This window comes from Arachis ipaensis, chromosome B8 (genome assembly GCF_059453495.1).
Source record: "Arachis ipaensis isolate K30076 ecotype BB chromosome B8, ASM5945349v1, whole genome shotgun sequence".
NCBI classification, from domain to species: domain Eukaryota; kingdom Viridiplantae; phylum Streptophyta; class Magnoliopsida; order Fabales; family Fabaceae; genus Arachis; species Arachis ipaensis.
The window spans coordinates 128,620,549-128,641,966 of NC_142443.1; the positions used below are offsets into that span (position 1 = coordinate 128,620,549).

General features: G+C 32.8%; 1 pseudogene; it reads left to right on the forward strand.

Annotated features, from left to right (window-relative positions):
- The first annotated feature begins 19,750 nt into the window (after positions 1-19,750).
- Positions 19,751-20,361, forward strand: LOC110265733 (agamous-like MADS-box protein AGL80 pseudogene; annotated as a pseudogene).
- The last annotated feature ends 1,057 nt before the right edge of the window (positions 20,362-21,418 follow it).

Here is a 21,418-nt window from a genome sequence, read left to right on the forward strand (position 1 = left end):
AACAAATTGTTGTTCGAACGGCTATCACTAAGAGTTTTCCAAAAAGAACTCACAAAAGAAAAGCTGATGCTGCTCGACCACCACCATATAAGAGTAGAAGGACTCCTACCAGAACCTCTCGAAGAGTAACTCTTCTATTCATAACTCTTCCTTTGAACTCAAAATGTTATTCAACTTGTGTTTTCTTAACCATAATTGGTTTTGTACTTTTATCAGTTAGTACTGCCATCATCAAGCGAAAGTGCTGATGAAAGTGAACCAACTAACAAGGACACTCTTGCTGCCTCCTCCCAGTCGGAAGATGCAGCCGATTCTGACCCTGGCTCTCAACTAGTACGAAGATCCAGACTTCCTCAGGTAACACAATTATCTTTATACACATTTTACTGAATTTTAAAATAAATTGTAAACTTATAACTGTGTACCTTTTGTACTAGCCCATTAATCTTGCCCATTCGACTTCATCTACTAGGGCTCTTGATCAACCAATTCTGCAACAACAAAATGACCGAGAGCATTCCATATCACATAATTCGATTCAATTCACAGGGTCCCTTCAATTAATTCCAGCCATTTTCCACCTTCTTTCCATACAACACAGGTGATTGACCCAACAACAAATCCCTTGCAACATTTTCCAGAAGAAACCCATATACTTGAGTCAATTTCACCAAACAATCAAGCTGCATTCTCTGCAGAAAACCAAACAGTCCCAGACTCTGATTCTGCTTCTAAAGCTACTAACACCACTAATTCAGATTCCTCTCGATCCAAGGTTTTAGAAACTCCTCCAGAGTTGCAACCCAATCCTTCACTCCAGGCTGATCTTCAGACCCTCCAGGATCAAAACCCAGAACATCGAGTGCTCCTACCACTCCGACCAGTGCCACCTTAGACGACTTGATTTCTGTTTTGAATAAAGTTATCCAAGCAAATAAAATTCAAGTGCCTGTACCAACAATGTCAAGACCTGCTACATCGAGGCCTTCATTCGAATTAGATCCTGGCACTCGAGAACAGCTTCGATCCTTCATTAAGCTGCTGGATCATTCACCTACCACATGGGTTAACGATCCAATTCTTCACCAACTCCTGGCTGATCTTTTAAATTCTTCTTTTGAACTCCCAACTAACACACCAAATTCTGCCTCAATTCAAGAATTCAAACAACTTCTCAATGAGAGCGTTACATCTCAATTTCAGCTCCAAGAAACTGAGACGGAAGAAGCCAATATCAAGACTAATATTGAAGATTGTCTTGCAACCGCTCAACCAATCCAAGCTTCTCGTGAGAAATTCAATCTGAGGATTTCCCATGCTATTTCTGTTCAAGCTTTCCATGACCAAGAAGAAGCAAGACTCAAAGCAGAATTAGCTCAGATTAAAGAACAGCTTGCCACAATATGCCAAAGTCGAGCCACTATAGCCAAGCCTCTGGCAGCAGCCCAACAAGAACAACACCACCTTATTCAGGAACTTGTCTCAATTGACACCAAGCGGGGAGAATATGAAAAATAACTTGAGAAAATCCAAGCTAACAAGTTCAAACAAATTGAAGTGCTCTCAATTCTGAAAAACAAAAGGGCAAAGCTACGCTCCGATTTGGCAAAACTAGTGGCACCTTGAATTCCTTTTTCATTTCTAATTTTATTTTTTGTAATAACTTCCATATTTTCTAGACATATGCATGTTAAATTTCTACTTTTTCCAACAATAGTATTGCTTCAAGTATTTTTCATTAACCGAATTAACTATTCTTTCTAATTCAATATCTTTAATCTGGTAAGCATTTTCAGAATATGTTCTCATTACTTGGAATAAGCTTTCCCAAGTATGGGACCACTTACCAAGAAATCTCGATTTCTTTTCCATTGGCAAAATAACTTTCAAAACCAATTCACCTACATTAAAAAATTTTTCCTTGATTCGATGATTATAACTTCGAGCAATACTTTCTTTCTATCGAATCATATTATCAAGTGCCAAAATTCATTCTGAATCTAATTCATTCAGCTCATCGAACATTGCATTCCAATAATCATCAACTGGAAAATCATTCTATCTTGATATTCTTAAAGTATTCAAATTAATTTCTAATAGTAGTATTGCATCATGACCATACACCAACTTAAATGGCGAAGTACATGTCGAACCCCTTGGTGAATTCCGATCGGCCCATAACACTTGGCTTAAAGTTTCATGCCATGTTCGAGGCCTATTTTCGATATGCTTTTTAATCAAACTTATTAAAATTTTATTTGTTGCTTCTACTTGCCCATTAGCTTGTGCATAATAGGGAGTCGAAGTAACCATATTGATATTTATTGAAGCTGCAAAACTTTTAACCCGCTGACCAGTAAACATTGTTCCATGATCAATACTTAATATTTGAGGCATTCCAAACCGATGAATAATATGTTCCTCAATAAAATCTATTATCTCACATTGACTTACTTCGATCAAGGGAATCACCTCAACCCATTTTGTAAAATAATCAATTGCTACTAGGATAAACTTGTGTTGTTTGGATGAAGGATGATGAATTAATCCAATTAAATCTAAAGCCCAACCTCTAAATGGCCATGGCTTTATTATCGAATGTAATTCGGATGCAGGAATTTGTTGAATCGAGCCATATTTTTGACATTCCAGGCACGCTTTTGCATAATCAATACAATCTTTAATCATAGTTGGCCAATATACATGATTGCGATATAGCACCCATTTCATTTTCTTTCCAGCCTGGTGAGCACCGCATATTCCATTGTGAACTTCACCCAAAGCAATGTTTTGATCACTCTGACCTAAACATCTCGATAAACTCCTATCGATACCTTTCTTATATAGTTCATCAGCCATTAAAACAAAATTCATTGTCCGCAATTTTATCTTTCTATCAACTGGAATATTAGGCTCTTTCAAGTATTGAGCAATAGGCTTCCTCCAATCAGTATCCTCCCATTCATCAACACATAAAACTTCTCTTTCACTTGCAGGTACTAAAATCTGATGAATACCTATTAAAGACTCAAGAGTCCCTGATCCAATTTTATACTTTGAAGCAATTTGGGCTAATTCATTAGCGATTTCATTCTGAATCCTTGGAATATGAACCAAAGAGACTTTTCGAAAAGAAGTTAACAATTCTCAAGCGGTTGTCAAATACTTCTGTAACCTCTCATTGTTACATTTAAATTCTTTGGATAACTACTTCAAAACTAACTGAGAATCCCCTAATATCTGAACTTCCAAGACCCCTTTACTAATCAAAATTTCAAAGCCCAAAATTAACGCTTCATACTCTGCCTCATTATTCGAACAAGGATATTTTATTTAAAATAGAAATTTCGACAAGATTCCTTCTGGTGAAACAATTAAAATCCCAACTCCTGCACCATCTTTATGTTTTGACCCGTCAAAATATAATTTCCAATAATCGATTCTTACCTCGATTATATTTGCCCTTTGGTCATTCAGATATTTCGAATTATCTACAAGAAAATCTGCAATGACATGTCCTTTCACAGCCTTTGCTGGAACATATTGTAAATCAAATTTCGTCAATGCCAACATCCATTTCCCCAAACGTCCCCTTAACATAGGGAAACTTAACATATACTTAATTAAGCCAGTTTGTGCTATAACTTTCACCGACTTGGCTACCATATAACATTTTAATTTCATACAAGCATGGTATAAAGACAAACATAATTTTTCGATTGGGGAATACCTTGTTTCGATATCAGTTAATACTCGACTAAGGTAATAAACCGCTCGTTCTTTCCCATTTTCATCATCTTAGGCTAACATACACCCTATAGTATCTTTAGATGCTGCAATATATAATTTCAAAGGTTCAAATGGTCGAACATTTGCCATAATCGGGGCTTGAGACAAATAAGTTTTAATCGAATCGAACGCCGATTGATGCTCCGTTGTCCATTTGAAATGTGAATTATTTTTTAATTTCACTAAAGGTGCGAACACCCTAGTTCGATCTGAAAGATTCGAAATGAATCTTCGAAGATAATTCACTTTACCCAAAAATGACTGCATCTCTTTCTTCGATTTTGGTGCAGACAATGCCAATATCGCATCTGCTTTATTTTTATCAATGGCAATCCCTTTTTTATGAACAACAAAACCCAAAAAATTTATGGCTGACACACCAAAAGCACATTTTAAAGGATTCATTTTTAAACCTTTCTTTCTTATAGTAAGGAATGCTTTCCTTAGATGATCAATGTGCTGGTTTACTGAAATCGATTTAACCATAACATCATCGATATATACCTCCATAAATTTTCCAATAAACTCATGGAAAATAGCATTCATTTTCCGTTGATATGTTGTCCCAGCATTTTTCAAGCCAAAAGGCATAACTACCCATTCATACGTACCTAATGCCCCAGGACAACGAAAAACAGTTTTAGCCACAATATCTTCTGCAATAAAAATTTAGTTATATCCAGAATAACCGTCCATGAAACTAAGTATTTTATTTCCTGCTGCAGAATCGATTAACATATCTGCAATAGGCATAAAATATTCATCTTTCGGAGTAGCATTATTCAAATCTCGAAAATCGATGCATACTCTCAACTTCCCATTTTTCTTCATAACAGGGATAATATTCGACACCCATTCAACATGGCGTGCAGTTCGAATAAATTTTGCTTTCATCAAACGTTCGATTTCCTCTGTAATCTTTATATTAATTTCAGGAGTAAATCGTCTTGGAGTCTGTTTCACAGGTCGAGCATTAGGTTTCAATGCTAATCGATGTTCCACCAGTGAACAATCGAGACCAAGCATCTCATGATAATCCCAAGCGAAACAATATTTAAACTCATGTAAAAGATTAAAGAGTTCAGTTCAAAAATGATCAACAAGATCTTTACAAATATATGTAATTCGAACATCATCAGGAGACCCTAAATTAATTTTTTCTAAGGGATCTTGAGATTCAAACCCTTTATAATAATCATCATCATTTACTGAGTATTTTTCAAAACCCAATGGTTCGAGATCATAAATGCAATCAAAAGTGAAATCAATAGAATTATCAAAAACAGAAGAGACTTGATCATGGATAAAAACATCATTATTTTTACTTTCTGCATAATGAGCATCTGCTATTAAATCGGCAGTCCGGCTTGCATCACTACTTATATTACAAGAAATAGAGAAATCATAATTAAATTCCACTAAAGATGTCGAATCAGACACATCATAACTAGTAGTATTACTAACCCTATGTGATTCAACTTCATCAGTAGAACCAACTTTATTTTCTAATAACTGAGAATTATTTAAATAATTATGTAATGTTACCAGGTAGTCAGAAACTTCTTCACCCTGGTCCATAGAGCATTTTCTCCAAAGTCTTCAAGAAAGACAATCCCAACCAGTTGGCTCCAAACCCAATTCTGGATATCGTAACTTCACCGAGAGACCTTCCGAGGACAAGTAGCACCCTTCACAATTATAAGGACTCAGTGATTGATAAACCACTATTTTATGGTTTATATTGTGTTTAATTGTGTGGTTTTGTCATGATCCTTGCCCACTTATTCATCAATTTAGCATGCATTTAGATTTCCTTCCTAAATTCAGTACATGTTTAAAAATTGCTTCCTAGAGACTTTAATTATTTACATTTAATTCTCCTTTATTCCATTCGATGCCGTGATCTGTGTGTCAAGTGTTTCAGGCCTTATAATGCATGAATGAGATGGAGATTGGAGAGGAAGCTAGCAAAAATGGAAGGAACACAAGAATTTGAGGAGATAACCAGCGAGAAGTGACGCGGTCGCATGGCTCACGCGACCGCGCGAAGGAGCACAAATCGCAGTGACGCGGCCGCGTGGATTGGAAAGCGCAAGCGACGCGGTAGAGTGGACGACGTGAACGCGTGGAGAGGAAAAAGCGCAAGCGACGCGTCCGCATGGACGACGCAATCGCGTGACATGTGCGATCTGCATAATCTGCAGAATTCGATGGGGGCGATTTTGGACCTTATTTCGGCCCAGTTTTCGGCCGGAACAGCAGACTAGAGTCAGAGAATATGCAGAAACAACACAGACATTCATTCAGTAGTTTTTAGATCTAGTTTTTCACTCTCTTAGGTTTTTCTCTCTAGTTTTTAGGATTTTAATTTTCAATTGGTCTTAGCATTGGAACAGTGAGAAGAGTTATTTCCTCATCAAGACTTCATCATTCTAGTTTGTTCTCTTAACTTGGTTTTATTCTTCCATGTTCTTTGTTATGTTCAATTTTGTCATTCAGATACTTTTATGATTAATCAATGCAAGGATTATTTCTCTTTAATTCAATTTCAATTCCAATAATCATGTCTTCTTTTAATTCCCTTTTATGTGCCATGGATTCTTTATTTACAATGCGTGAGTAGTTTCATTACTTAATAGGGAGTTGATTAAAAGGAATTCTTGAGTTGGAAGGATTGAAGGAGATTTTTATAGTTGGGTTAAATGTTGGATTGCTATCTTGTCACCAACACCAATCCCTTTGAACTAAGTGGGTTGTAACTCGTGAATAGATCTGGCAGTCCAACTTATTTGACTTTCCCTTACCTAGTAAAGGATAACCAAACAGAGTAACCGTTAATTATAAATCAATCTTAAAAATCACTCCATCAATGATAGAGATTCTAACTAATCAATTCCCAGTCAAGGCTTTTATTTATATTATTTAAAATTCCTCAATTTAAATTCTAATTTACTTATTTCAACTTCTTGGAATATCTGATTAATAAAACAGCACACTTTTCTGCAACTCGTTGGGAGACGATCTGGGACTTAAAACTCCCAGTAATTTTAATTTAAACTCTCTGTGACATATTTCTAAATTGATAGGCAGATTTTCAGTGAGTTAAGAACTATACTTGCAACGTAGTCATTTTAATAAATTTTTAATTCACCAGCTTCTGCTTCCCATCAGTGATCGATCAACATTTAAGGGCTTTAACTTACGATTATAAATCCTGAAATTGACATGCATTTGTTCGACATATAAATTCGAATCTGCCTTGATGATTTCAGGTTTTCCCTCCTTAGTCCATAGGAGCACGCTCTGATACACAGTAGAAGGTATGGCCCCCACACCGTGGATCCAATCTCGCCCCAACAAAGCATTATAACTTGCTCTTAAGGGAACCACCACAAAGATAGTATTACGCTCAGACGAGCCGACCTTCACAGTCAAAGTAACCAATCCTCTGGCTGGGGTCAAAGTCCCACTGAAATCTATCACAGCAATGTTTGTAGGGACTAAATCATCAGGATGCTTTCCTACTTTGATTAACATTTTCTCTGGCAACAAACTAATTGCAGCACCACCATCAATCAGAACTTTATTTACCTTTATCCTACTCAAAGTAGTTGTTATATGAAGTGGGCGGAGATGAGACATTTGTTTTTCAGTAAGCCGCAAAAAGTAACCCGGCTCGTCCTCGATTCTGATAAAGGAAAAAGCTTCCTCATCCTCCGAACCGTAATATTCGTTGGGGTCACCTTCATACTCCCCAAATATTCGGTTGGAATGATCGAAATTGTCCCAACCATGTCATCATCACCCTCATCGAAATATTCCTCATCAATATCAACATCTTTGTTTTTATCAATTCCAGAAGATTGGGCTATTGCTTTGCCCTTTTCCATCTTCGCAGGTGATTGAATCTCTTTAGGATAAGTTTCTCCATCAGAAGGAAAAACAATTCTAGAATGCACAGAAGGCGTTGTCCCCTTGCTTATTTCCTTGCCTGACTCAATCGAAAGTTTCTTGTTCTGATTGAAACTTCTCCTTCCTCCTCTTCCTCGTGGATAACCTCTGGCACGACCTCGATAGTAGGAATACTGATTTCGAGAAGGTGCTCGATGCCCCCACTGTGGATTACGTCGATACAAATGATCGCGTCTCTAGAATTCTTGGCAATTCCTAATCCACCGAACACTTATGGCCTGAGAACGGCTTAAAGGTGTAGATACATTTTCTTGAGGGGTCTTTGAACTAGAACCCTCCAAACGCCTAATTGGCTGCCTCTGGCGCGCTTGCTCTTCTCTATGAGCCAATTCCTTCTTCATCCTTTCCTTTTCAAAAATTGCTGCCTTTTCAGCATCAAAAATAGCATTGCACCGCGGACACAAAGATACGTCCCGGTCTTTGATCTTTTGCTGAACCAAGAAATCCAGCAAACCATCCCCTGTTCTGGGGTATACTGATCTAACCTGTGACTCAAAATCATCAAGAGCCACATCAAAGTCATAGGACATGCCCACCATATTCACTCCAAAGCAAGGTTCGACATAACTGGCATCAACCTCGAAGGGATCTACATCAACCTTCATCTCTTTCTTACCATCATCGAATTTCAACCATCCCTCCATTATCGCTTCTTGAATTAAGTCCCTGAAACAGACACAACTGTTAGTCGAATGACTTGTTGCTTAATGAAATTTACAGTAAGGCTTTCCTTTTAAATCTTTCACAGAAAGCAAAGTTCTACCCTCAGGCAAAATTAATTGTTTATCTTTAAGCAACACATCGAAAATCTGATCAAATTTCGAAATATCAGAACTATATTTCTTTCCACTTTTCAGTTTTGAATCATTCGACTTTTCATTACTTGGCAATTTCTTCAACAAAGAACAAACATATGGAGGACCTTTCTTAAGTTCGGCCAAATCGACTTCCGTTTCGAAATCGACTTCCTCCTCTGAGGACTCCATGGTTACATAAGCAACCTTTTCTTTTTGAGTAAAAGGTTTACTCTTTGATCTTTGTTCATTTCTATACTTTTCTTTTTCTTTTTTCATGAGTTCGGTCTGTCGAAACTTCTCAGCCAAATGGGCTAAATCAGGAATATGCACATTGAGCAATTTTCTGCGCATATAAAATCCTAACCCCATAGTTGCTATTTTCACTACCTCACTTTCGGGTAATGACACATAGCATCTACTCCTAGCGTTTTTGAAACATATTAAATAATCATCAATAGTTTCACCATCTTCACGTTTCAAAGCCACTAGATCAGTAACTGCCACATTCATTTTCCCTCGATAAAATTGAGCGTGAAAAGTAGTTTCTAACTGATTCCATGTTGTAATCGAATTTGGTCTAAGATTAGAAAACTAATTGAATGCATTCTTCGTCAACGAAGAAGGAAAAAACTTCATTTTCAAATTTTCATCATTAGCTAAGTTTCCAATTTCAACCAAATAACAAGCAACATGCTCAGTAGTTGATTCTCCAACCTCACCAGCAAACTTTGTGACTATTTTTGGACTTTTTACCCCTCTTGGCACTTCAACCATCTGAACAACTTGGGAAAAAGCAGACACAAAATATGGTCGATTCATAAAACCAACATTAAGCCCAACTCGATTCAAAACTTTTTCCACAATTCTAGTGACTTGATAACGTTCACCACCATGATTAGCACATAACCTGGCTAAAACATCATCAGCATTTTGGCCTCGGGGAATTATATAAGGATTTTCTTGATTCAAAACATTGTTTTCATTTTGAAAAACATTTTCTACTCCTTCATTATTTTCCCTAGCATTATGCCTTTCACCATCATCATAATCAACAATTCGAGCAATCCTCTCGACTTGTCTAGCAAGATGTTCGAATTTTGATTCATGATCGGCCATCATAGGATTCAGAATTGTAGTCATCTGTTGGGTCAATAAATTGACTAAAATCATGGTGATTTTCCTCCACTTGTTGTCGATATACTGCCATTGAATTAGCATCATTCAAAGTAGAGCCCACATTATAATCACGAGAATACTCAGAATATTGATGTGGGTTTTGAATATTATTAACTCCATTTGTATTCCCAAAGCGGATAGGTGGGATAAAATCACCCACCGGTGGGGTATAACCAGGAGGAAGACCATAGGGAGGCCAACCAGTGGTTAATGGAGGCTGATACGGTGGCGTAGGGCCACGTGGACGAATATTACGTCCAACATTTCCAATCTGAATAGTTGTAACTACTATACTTTCAGTTCTAATTGCAGCCTCCGAACGTGAAGACACGTCGGCTTATTACACAGATACTGGTATGCTATCATTAGTGGATGAACCACCATTCACAATCGATATCTCATCAGCCATGTGAATGATTTTTCCACTCCGTAATCGCATACACTAAGTAATACTGGAAAAAAGGTTGTTTGACACACTTCAATTTAAAAACTGTCTCACCGGGCGTGCCAATTTGTTTTGTCGATTTTTAGTAAATCGATGGTGGTTCGATATCTAGTGGTCTGGGAGCGAAACCTACTCCTCTTTGCAGGTACCAGTTTTCTAAAAGTGCATCAAAGCGTCTTCGATTAGACCGGGATTGGGAATAAAAATAAATTAAAATTGATAAATCAAAGAAAAGAATAAAAGGAAGGTTTTTGAAAAGAAAACATATTGAAAACAGAAAAGGTTGTGTTGAAATTAAAAGAAAGCGATAAAATGCCTTTGACTGGATTAAAAGACTTTAAATTAAAAGTAAACAATGCAGAAATGTAAATTGGACAAAGATGAAGATAAAGAATACTTGGAAAATAAATTTTCTTAAAACATAAAGTTTACAGAAAGATAAACTGAAAGAATGAAAAGATGGAAGGAACCCTACAGAAAAGTTACTCGATTGCAGATTCAAGAATTCCCTAGAATGTAAGTGTGCTTGAGTGTTTTCTGAGTAAAAGTTCCAACCCTGATTTCCTAAGGCTTCCTAATATTTATAATCTGCCTTTAGTAACTAACAATTAATTATAATTAATTACAATTAATTACAAATTTGAACTTTTCAAATACTTTTTCCTTGGTAACTGCTCCCGCCATTTGATTGGAGACGTTTCCCATGATTTCCTCACGTGATAAAAGCTTTTAACTACTCTGCTACCGTGACTGTTCAATCTTCCACTCGAATGCTCAATTCGATTCCCCTTCTCAAGAAGGTTTCATCGAATAACAAATCATTCAAAATCCAACTAGCGCTCATTGTTCTCGATCCTTGCTTACGCATGCATCTTCTCGAGAAACTGTCTCTGACTTATTCCAAATCGATTTGCTTTCATTGAATAATATTTTTTCCGATCAACAGTTAGTAAAGATATGTATTTTAAATTATAATTTTAAATTTTTATCTATTTTAAATTTTTTTATCTATGTGAGACCAATTTTACTAATTTAACCAATAATTTATCAATTAAATCAATCAACTAATAAACTTAATCAGTTGAATTACCGAGTTGATTCTCACAACTATAACAATTTTAGTGTCCCAACCTTAGATTTGATTTGATGTAGGAAACCCTCACATTAAATCCTCAATTTCTACCAAAAGAAAAAATTCGCACGAATACACCATCGGTCTTCCATCCCTATTAGTATTACACTTATATTAACAAATGTAAAAGCTGTTTTTTTTTTTTTAAATCGATGTGGGTAACAATGTAAGTCAAAGTAGATTGTCATATTTAATTTACAAAATTTGTGAAAAGTTAATATTATCTTATTTTGTCAAATAAAATAGTTATATGATAATAGTTTGAAAGATTTATCGGATACTTACAATATTATTTCACTTAGTCAAATAGGATAAGTTAGTTAATGGTAATCTTTAACGAGGTTAATCAAAGAATAATTCGTTAGTAAATCACATGTTATAAACAAGTAAAAAGATAAAGCCCCTAGTTTAGGGGCAGAACTAAATAAAATACGAGAAAAGGATAAATAGGTCTCTGATCTTTTGTCCTGCGGATATTTTCGTTTTTGATCATTGAAAAATATTTTTAAGTCCCTGACCTTCACAAAACTTAGACGGATCAGTCCTTCTGTCCAAATGCCTCCGTCAGGGACTGATCCGTCTAAGTTTTATGAAGGTCAGGGACTTAAAAGTATTTTTCAATGGTCAGGGACGAAAATGTCCGCGAAGCAAAAGGTTAGGGATCTATTTGTCCTTTTCTCATAAAATATTAGAGAGGACTAAAAATATTTATACAATAAAATAAAATTAAAATAAAATTTTAAAAAAGACTAAACTGAAATTTATATATAATTTATATATAAAAAATTAAAATTAGGGGGAGCTATTGTCCCCTTTCCTATCACCTGGCTCCGCCCCGGCCCTAGTTGACATTTATGAATTTATTATGCAATATGACAAGGTTGAATAAGATGATAAAATTCAAGTTAATAATATTCATCAATTTGTCATGTAACTTGATAAAGTTTGAATAACTTTGTTTTATTTATTTCTATTATCGTTACTCTTTGCAAACTATATATAGATGATTAAGGTATTTATTACTGTATGACAAATTTTGATATAAAAATTAATGGATAAAAATTAGAGAAAAAATTAAGAAGTCTTTTATATGTGTTGTGTCTTTTTTTTTTATGAGTGTAATTTTTATAATATAAAAACATATTATAGACTTATTTATATTTTAAAAAATTGTCACTTTTATCATTTAATCATATTATTTTTATTATTATCTAGATTATTTTGTTCAGTTTTATTCCTTTCTCATTTATAAATTTTAGTGGTGATTTTTCGCCCAATAAAATTGTAGGAGAATATATAGGAAAGTAATGATTAATGTTCTTGGAATTTATAAATAAAAAATGTTCTTGAAATTTTGTTGAACGTAAAACATTGGTGAATATAATGCTTTCTAATTTCATTTGTTTTTACAGTTATTAGTTGTTACAGCAGTTTTTCGATTCTAATGAGAAGAAAGGGAGTTTTAAACTTTTAATACGAATAACAAAAATAGAAATAATAACAACAAAACATACATGATATATATTTTTTGTTAGTTTTCTATTTGTACCTATTTTATTATATATATTAAAATATCAAACACTAATTACATAATAATTCTTTTAACATTGTCATCAAAATTATTGTGGATTATTAGAATTTTATTACTGTTCACCACATATTAAAATATCAAACACTAATTACATAATACAAAAAAAAATACTCTTATTCACTCCCAACACTTCTCGGGTCATTCTCTAATTTCTACCTTTGAATGAAAGTAAAATTTTTTGGATTAGCTTTTTCGCATAAATTTTTTAATTGATTTGTCCAAATCTACACCAAACTTCTTACTCTTGGACTGTTCTTTAGTTGCAACTCTTGAGGGCCCTGCTTGTCATGTATAACAACACCACATGTGCTTTATGTGGGCGTGCTATTCTAAGTCGCAGCAACAGAAATAGAACGCATGCTAACACGATAATCAGACAGCTTGGACTTTGCGTCCCAGAGCGCCGATCATAATATGGCTACTTCCTCATCACAATTAACGAACTTCTAAGCAACATTATAGAACACTGAATACAAACACCTGAATAGGTTGTGACTTTCATCGGACCGAGCCACATCATGGCTACTTCTAATATAAGTGTGCTTGCGCATGACGTTCTTACTCCATCAAGGAAGAACATAGCAGCTCGATAGATAGATAAAAAATGAAGAAAAATTAGATATTAAGTAGATGGATAATCAATGAACAAAAATAATGAAAAAATTGATAATCAAGGAGATTGATAAACGATTCTAATTGTAAGATTGAGTAATTGAAAAATAAAATGATAATAAATTATTCACCAATTTATAATCTTAATATTAAAAAAGATAAAATTAGAGTATCTAAATTAAAATAAAAACTTGAAAATTGAAGATAGAATTTTAAAAATAAGATAGATGTAACAAAATAATAATTTATAAACACGAGGAGGAAAATTTAGAATAGCGTAACATATATCATAGTGCACAATTCAATCGATTGGGTAACACAACCAATCGATTGAATTGTGAAAACCAATATTACTTTGAAGACTTCAATCGATTGGGAACACGAACAATCAATTAAATAAGAAAAAACTCACATTCTAAGCGTAGTTCAATCGATTGTATAATAATTCCAATTGATTAAATTTTGAGAACCCATATTGCCCTGCAAAATTCAATCGATTGTGTAACACTTCCAATCGATTGAATTCTGGAAAAACCCATACTATCGTCCAACATTTAATCAATTGAATTACCAAGAAACACGATTTCACTAGCATTTACGGATATAATGGATCAAGGATAAAAAACCAATTGATTTGGATTGCCAAAATATTTATGACGATTAATGGAAGATTGTTATTGTTTTTGTTTTTAATTGGTAATAAACATGATAGATGAATAATAAAATAATAATTTATAAAACAGAGAATAAATTTTATAATTAAATAATATATATATATATATATATATATATATATATATAATGGATTAATTTATATATTATTTAATTTATATATTAATTTATAGTTAAAATTAAATAAAGACTATTTAGTAATTATTAAAAAAACTTAAAAAACATATTTTGTTCTGGGACATCATCAAGACAGCAACAAACTCAACGTCGATACAGTGACAAATTCATTCAGCAATGAACAAATTTAAGTTAAGTGATTATTTCAGCAAGAGAGTAACAAATTCAAGGTTCAGTGATAAGCATTAACAAATTTCAGCAACACATTTAACTTTCAACAACAAAATCAAAGTGCAGTGATGAATTACAGCAACAAAATTGAAATAGAAAGAAAGGAAAAATTTGTTGAAACTCACCAAATTGGATTGGCGTGAAAGAAGTTGACCGTGAGGGGGAAGCTGAAGCCGAGGCTCGAAGCAAGAAGACGAATGAAAACCAGACCACTGGGACCTGCGGCTAGTGACGACGAGCGCAGGGAAGGCGTGCGAGACGGTGACGAGACAGAAAGCGATGACAACTAGCCCGGGACCTGCTGCTTCTGTTGCGGCAACGACGATCGCGGGAAAGGCGCGATTGGGTGGGAGACGGTGATGGTGAAGAAAGCTGACCAACTGAACTGACAGCCAAAGCAAGAAGACGACAATGACCACTACCCAAGGGACTAGAGGCTGGTTCCGTCTGGTTTTGGTGCCGGCGAAGCAAACGTAAGAAGGCGGCGACCGAGCTTGAGATGGTGAAAACACAAAGCACGACGAGCTTGAGTCTGAAATGGTGAGTTCCAGACCAAGAGAGAAGTGAGACACTGAGGACAAGAGTGGCATGAGAGAGACGAGAGAGCTTGAGGTAGAGAGTGGCGAGAAAGAGACCCCAGAGAACAGAGATGTTGAGGCTTGAAGGCGGGTGGGTCGTGGCTCCTGGTTTGAAACCGTTATTATATTTTTAAAAAGTTAAGCATGACCCAGTCGAGTCATATAAACCGGCCAGGTCACTAATTTCACTGAAACTCGTCTGGATCAAACCGATTCTTATCGGATGCATGAACGGTCCAACAAGTAGTTCGGTCCGACCAAGTGACCGGATATCCGATCGAGTCGAATTTGATAACTATGCATTCAACAATTCAATTTGAGTAGCACTAACGGTAAAGGAATCCTAAATCAAAGAAAAAAGAACCAAAAACTAAAAATTCAGAAAAAAAAACAAAGAAATAAATCAAAGTAACACTAGCAGAATCCTAAATCTTCGTTCTGACTTTTGAGCAATCTAAATGCAGAAGCGCAACAGAGATGGAGGCTGGGCAACGACCACGACTCAAAGATGGTGGTAGATTGAAAGAAGCTGCGGCTTAGCAAACAAAGGGAAGATTCCAAGATGCTAAACTCAAGGAAGAAGCTGTGATTAGTGGGTTGGAAACTTCGAGCACCACGACCAAACGAAGACATAGGTTGAAATTTAATGCTTTTTAGTTTCATGTTAAAAGTGATATCTCTATTTTCTTGTTTAATTTTGTGATGCTTTCTTCAAATTTCTTGATGTTATTGTTACATAGGACTCTATCCATTATAGGTATTGAGCAAATTTGAATAAATTTGAGTTATACCTTAAACTTTAGGATAAAATTAAAATGTCATCCATCGTTCAAAATAGGATAAAATTACTGAAATGATTTTAATATTGTGGACTAAAATGGAACAATTAAAAAGCCAAAATAAAAACCTAACCCAAATATTTGGGACAAAATATACATTTTTTCTAGAATTTTTTTTGAAACAAAAAACTCAACACAACAAGGTGGAGCACTTAGAATGTTCAGAACTACAATACAAACACTAAAAAAATAAACTGTAGTTATCTCCGGTATTGCCATCAACAACTAGACAGAACAAAGTCAACTCACTCTTTGTAGCTCCTAATCGACTTGGTAATAACTTCCACAACGCCTGCTTCTTGATCCCTGAAAATTCTTGCATTCCTTTCCAGTCACATATTTCAAATGATAGCAAAAAAGCCAATTAGCCACCTGTTACGTTCGTCTTTTCTTATAGGAGCTCCTATCTAACTCTCAAAGTGTTGCTTAATTGTTCCTGGAATAGACCAAAGTTTATTATAGGCGTATAACTAAACACACCACACCTGCCACGTGAACTCGAAGCCAGTGAATAAGTGAAAATCATTCTCAATTTCTTTTTTACATAAAACACAAAACATATCTCTGTGATCAATAATGCCCAATCTAGTCAACCTTTCCTTAGTATTGACCCTACCAACTAACACAAATCAGGTGAATAGCTCAACTCTTGGTGGTACTAGTCCTCTCCATATAGATCTAGTGAAACTATAACTCGTAATGTTCTTTGGGAGAGTCTCAGCTTGCAAAATCTATACAAATGAGTTAGTAGAATAAACTCCTAATCTATCAAATTTTCATACTATTCTGTCTTCCCTCTCATTTGTTAACCTGACAAATTATAGAACCCCATGAAGTTGGTTAACTAATTCCAACACCCATTAGAATAGTAGCCTTCTCCAATAAAAATTTCATATCCACTCTAACTCATCCTAAAAGTTTAGAACCCATCATCTCCTATTACAGATTCGACTTGATTTAAAACCAAAAAAATCTTAAAAATACATTTTACAACACACCACATGATAGCTACGTAGGATTTTTCCCTCGAACTATTCATATTCCACTCTTATCGAATACCAAGTAATTCGATTCGAACATGGCTGGTTCATAACAGGGCTAAAAGGTTTCCCAATACTTCCATCGATCTAACTTAAATTCAATAGCTTAATTATTTGGGTAAACACGTATCATCTCACTTTAACCTAAAGTTAGGGAAAGCTACATAATAACTGTTATTAAAATGAAGAATTTAATTTTTATACATGGATAATATAAAGAATTTTACATAGATATTTAATTATCAATTATATTAAATATATATTAAAATTAGTCACTAAAAATAACTATTAATACAAAATATACTTTAAAATATAAAATATACATTGAAAATATATTAAAAAATAACATATATATATATATATATATATACAAAATACAAAGTGATTGATTTTAATAATTAATTTTAGTATATAAATAATATTTTATTTAATCATATATTATCATATCATCACAAATAATTCACTTTTAAAGTTATTACTATCTAAAAAAAATCTAAAATATGAATTTAATTGAATCACGTATTAACTCATCAAAATTAAACTCAAATAAAATTAAAAATAATAATGTTAGAGAGATAATTACTTAACATTACTTTATTTATTAACTTATATTATATCCAAAATTTTATATATTATTATATCATCAAAAGTAATTCATTTTTTAAATTACTACTTAAAAAATCATCTGAAAATATAAATTTAATTGGATCACCTATTATCTAATTAAAATTAAACTCTAAAATGAAAATGCCAATGCTAGATAGGGAGGTAATTAATAATCCAAAATTACTTTATTTAACTTAATATCCATAATTTTATATATTGGAATATCATCAAAAGTAATTCACTTTTAAAGTTATCATTTAAAAAATCATCAGATAATATGAATTTAATTGGATTACTTATTATTCATCAAAATTAAATTTTATACCAAAATTAAGAATGGTAATGCTACGGAGATAATTAATAACTTAAAATTGTTTTAGTTAACTTTATATCCATATTTAATATATTATCATATTATCAAAAGTAATTTTTTTTTAAATTTATGATTTAAAAAATCATTTTGAAAACATGAATTAATTAAATCATCTATTATATATCAAAATTGAATTCTATAACAAAATTAAAAATGATAATACTAAGGAGATAATAGAAAAAACTTAATTTACTTAACTTAATATCCATAATTTTATATATTGACATATCATCAAAAGTAATTTATTTTTTAAGTTACTATTTAAAAAATTATTTGAAAACATGAATTTAATTATATCACCTAGCATCTCATCAAAATTAAACTCTAAAATAAAAGTTAGACTAATAATGTTAGAAAGATAATAATAACTCAAAATTATTTTATTAACTTAATATCTATAATTTATATACTTAACATTTATAATTAATTAATTATACATTTATTACATTTAATATTACATAATTATTCTCATTAATTATTAATAAATATATTATTAATTAATAAATACAAACTAAGATAAACGATAATTAAATAATACAAAATAATTTAAATTTAGGATAATTTACATGAATAAAATGAATGAATGACACTCAAAATTACACAGTTATCCAAAACATAATTCGGTTACATATTTGTCTGATTTATATCTCTATATAAATTAAATCAACTTATTATTAGTACAATATATACATGTAAATTGAATCAATCTAATTTGATTTATTACTGTACAATATAGATATAGTATGTCAAATCAACTTAATTTGATTTACTACTCGTACAGATTATTGACTTTAAAACATAAATGTTAATAAGAAAATACCCTGAATTTTATATTAACTTAATTTTGCAAACGCTTTGATGATGTTATGCATTACTTCTGACTCTAACAAAAATTTTAAGTTGTAACTCCTATGTCACCTTAGAAGACTATACTTTATATTAACTTTTTAACATCAAAAGTGTCATTATGATTTTTTAGATGCTAATGAGTCAAAGGTGGAATTTTAATGAATTTTTAGAAATTGTTTATTGTTCCGTTTTAAATTCATAAGTTTGTAAAAAGTATAGATTTTTTAGAATTTGAACTAAAATACAAAATTAAAATTTCTATTTCTATTTGTTTTATTTTTTTGATATTTTATTTGAATTCAAATAGGAGTTATTTTTTTATTGACATTTATATTTTAAAGTTAATGAAAAATAAATAAATAATTAAATATCAATAATCTAGTAAAAAAAATATCAATAATATGTATAAGTAGTAAATCCAGATATATATTATATAGCACTATACCAATTAAATCAAATCAGATTTACATGTATTTAATGTAAATCGAGTTAAATTTATTCGATTTACATAAATATATAAATAATATATAAATCGGACAGACATATAATTAAATTGTATTTAAGACATCTTTATAATTTTAAATCTCATTATTTTATTCATGTAAATTATCCTTAAATTTATTTGGATTCTTTTTGAGACAAATTTTCTATGTCTCCGGTACATTTTTGAATTAGTAAAATTAAACAATTCCAACAAGTCTGGACACAAAACTTGCTACAAATTAATACATTAAAACTTTCGGATTTTCTATATTACACAAATGGCAAGTTATTTAAGAAACATCTATACATTTATAATAAAATTAAACCAGATTCAATTAACTGAAAAATATTCATTTAATTTTGATACATATCTTAAACAAAAGTTATCCTATATAAAGAGCACAATTGGGACAAAGAGAAAGCCATAACCAAATCATATTACCCAATCATATCACCATGGCTAGAAAGAAGTCAAAGCTTGAATACATAGCAAACAACTCCAAGAGAAGGGCAACGTTTAGGGCAAGGAAAACTAGTTTGATAAAAAAGATTGATGAGATTAGCACCCTCTGTGGGGTTCAATCTTGTGCTATAATCTACCCTCCAAATGAACCTCAGCCAGAGGTTTGGCCATCACCTCAGAAGGCCAAACAAGTGATCTCCAAGTTTAAGGAAATTCCCAAATTGGAACAAAACAAGAGAATGTTAACCCAAGAAAGTTTGTTAAGGAAAAGAATCCAAAAGGCCGAAGACCAGCTAAAGAAACAAAAGGATGAAAATAGGCAGAAAGAGATGAGCCATCTAATGTTTCAGTGTCTGAGCTCTGGTGAGGTCACTGGTAATGCTAGCTTGATTGATCTTTGTGATCTCTCACGTTTAATTGATCAAACTCTAAAGGAAATTGACCTGAAGATTGAAAGGATCCATGATCAAGAAAAGATGGCAAATCAAGTTGAAGCTACACAAACCCAACCTTGATTTGTTGAAAATATTAAAAACTCAAGTAGTTCTCAAGGGTGCATTTCGTTAGTCTCTCTCCTGTTGTCAATTCTCTAATGTGTTTCTAGTCTAGTAGTACTCTTCATGCATTTTGTTTTCCATATGCATGACATTGTCAGTCAATGATAACCATAATTAATGAAATAAAGAGAGATTGATTTCTGATTGAAATTTTTAGTTAGGATGTTCATGGTTGAGCTTTTTTTTCATAATTTGAACTCAAGCTGCACTAAACAATTTTAAATAATTTAAAAATTGCATTAAATTTAACTAAATTATATCGCAATGCTATCAGACTGCCTATGCTTTATGGTATAGAATATTAGGCCGCCAAAAGAGAGCACAAACATAAGTTAAGTGTGACAGAAATGAAAATGTTGAGATAAAGTTTAATGGCGTTGTTTGATCCATATAGTCCACCCCTTCTAATAAGATAAGACTTTGTTGATGTTGTTGTAAAAATTGCACCAAATTATTTTTCTACAAAGTAAATTAATTTTAAACTATTTTATGATACGGTGCATTAGATTAAATTAGTTTAAAAAAATTTAAAACCCGTTTTAATTTTTAAAACCAATTTAAATTGGTTTATATAAAAACATCAGTTTTTAATATATAAGAAATTGATTTTAACCATTTATATAAAAATGAGAAAGTATAAAAAAACAATGATAATTATGAACAATGTGAACAATGGATTACAAAAGAAAAGTAAAATTAAAATTAAAAATTAGATCATTAATTAATTATTTAATTTTAAATTTTAAAATTTAAAAAATTAGAATGTCGCGACCATGTTCTCCCGCTGCCGATGTTGTACACGACCACAATGCCACCGCCATTGTTGTTCATGAGCCCTGAACTACTGCCATTCACGATCCGTTAGGAGGAGTTGCTGCCAAAGGCTCGTGAATAGGAAATTGATTGAGCCAAGAAAATTGTTGGAAAGCCGATGTGGAATGTTTATATGGAAAAGGAGGATCTTTTGCACTATCTTCATGTGTCACTCATGATACATATGGTACGGACGTTAACATTGTTAATGTATGTGTTGAGTTCCGAAATTCAGGAACTCTACAACCGTGCCACTCTCCCCACCAGGGATTTCGATGAGTTT